Raw genomic sequence first — 948 nt, 5'->3', positions numbered from 1 at the left:
TGCTGAGACTAGAATGAAGAGAGCTAACCAACATTTATAGAGTGCTTTCATATAGATGACATTATTCAAACTCATAATTATACTTTTAAATAGATAATATTTTTTCATGCATCTCCATCTTAAACTTATCACATTTAAAAACAGCCTCCTTATCTTCCACCTTTAATCTCTTCTTCCTTAGCGCTATCTCAGTAAACGGGATTTCAAAGCTTCCATTTGGTCATTCTGACCAAAACTCTTACAGTTCTTCTTAATTTCTCTTTCACATCATATCTTTAACCATCCTATAAATTATATCTACTCGAAATATATTCAGAATCCAACCAATTCTTACAACTTGCACCTCTACTACCATGGTCCAAGAAATTATCATCGTTCACATGGACTATTGCAACAGTCTCCTACTTATTGTCTCTTCCACTCTTACTTCCCTTCACTCTATACTCATCACAGAAAATAGAGAGATCTAACACCCTCCCCCTTCCACCACTAGGACCTCAACTCCATAAATCTAGCACCAGCCAATTCATTGACCTTTGTGTTCCACAAATGCACACATCATGCCCCCACCTTGGGGCCTCTTCACTTCTTTCCTTTACCTGAAAAGCTTTTCTCCTAGATATTTTCATGCCTCAGCTTCTCACCTCCTTCCAGACTTTCTCAACTGTACCCTCATAGTAATACCTTCCCTGACCAACAGTTTAAAATTGCAACACACTCCCATTCTGGTACTACTTGTTCCTTCCCTATTTTGTATTTTTCTGTAGAACTTACCACCATTTAACATATTTATTTAATATTATTAAATGCTACTTTCTGATAAATCTGACAACTAATATATTTGTCCTAACATTTTGACTTATTTTGTTTTAGAAATAAGTGCTTTAATTTTTATGTACGTGGCTAGCAAAAAAATCTGGATTCTATTTCTTTAGATTTATCTGATCT

This window comes from Propithecus coquereli, unplaced genomic scaffold, assembly GCF_000956105.1.
Source record: "Propithecus coquereli isolate 6110/MARCELLA unplaced genomic scaffold, Pcoq_1.0 Scaffold204, whole genome shotgun sequence".
Classification (NCBI taxonomy): domain Eukaryota; kingdom Metazoa; phylum Chordata; class Mammalia; order Primates; family Indriidae; genus Propithecus; species Propithecus coquereli.
This window is presented reverse-complemented; position numbering follows the sequence as displayed.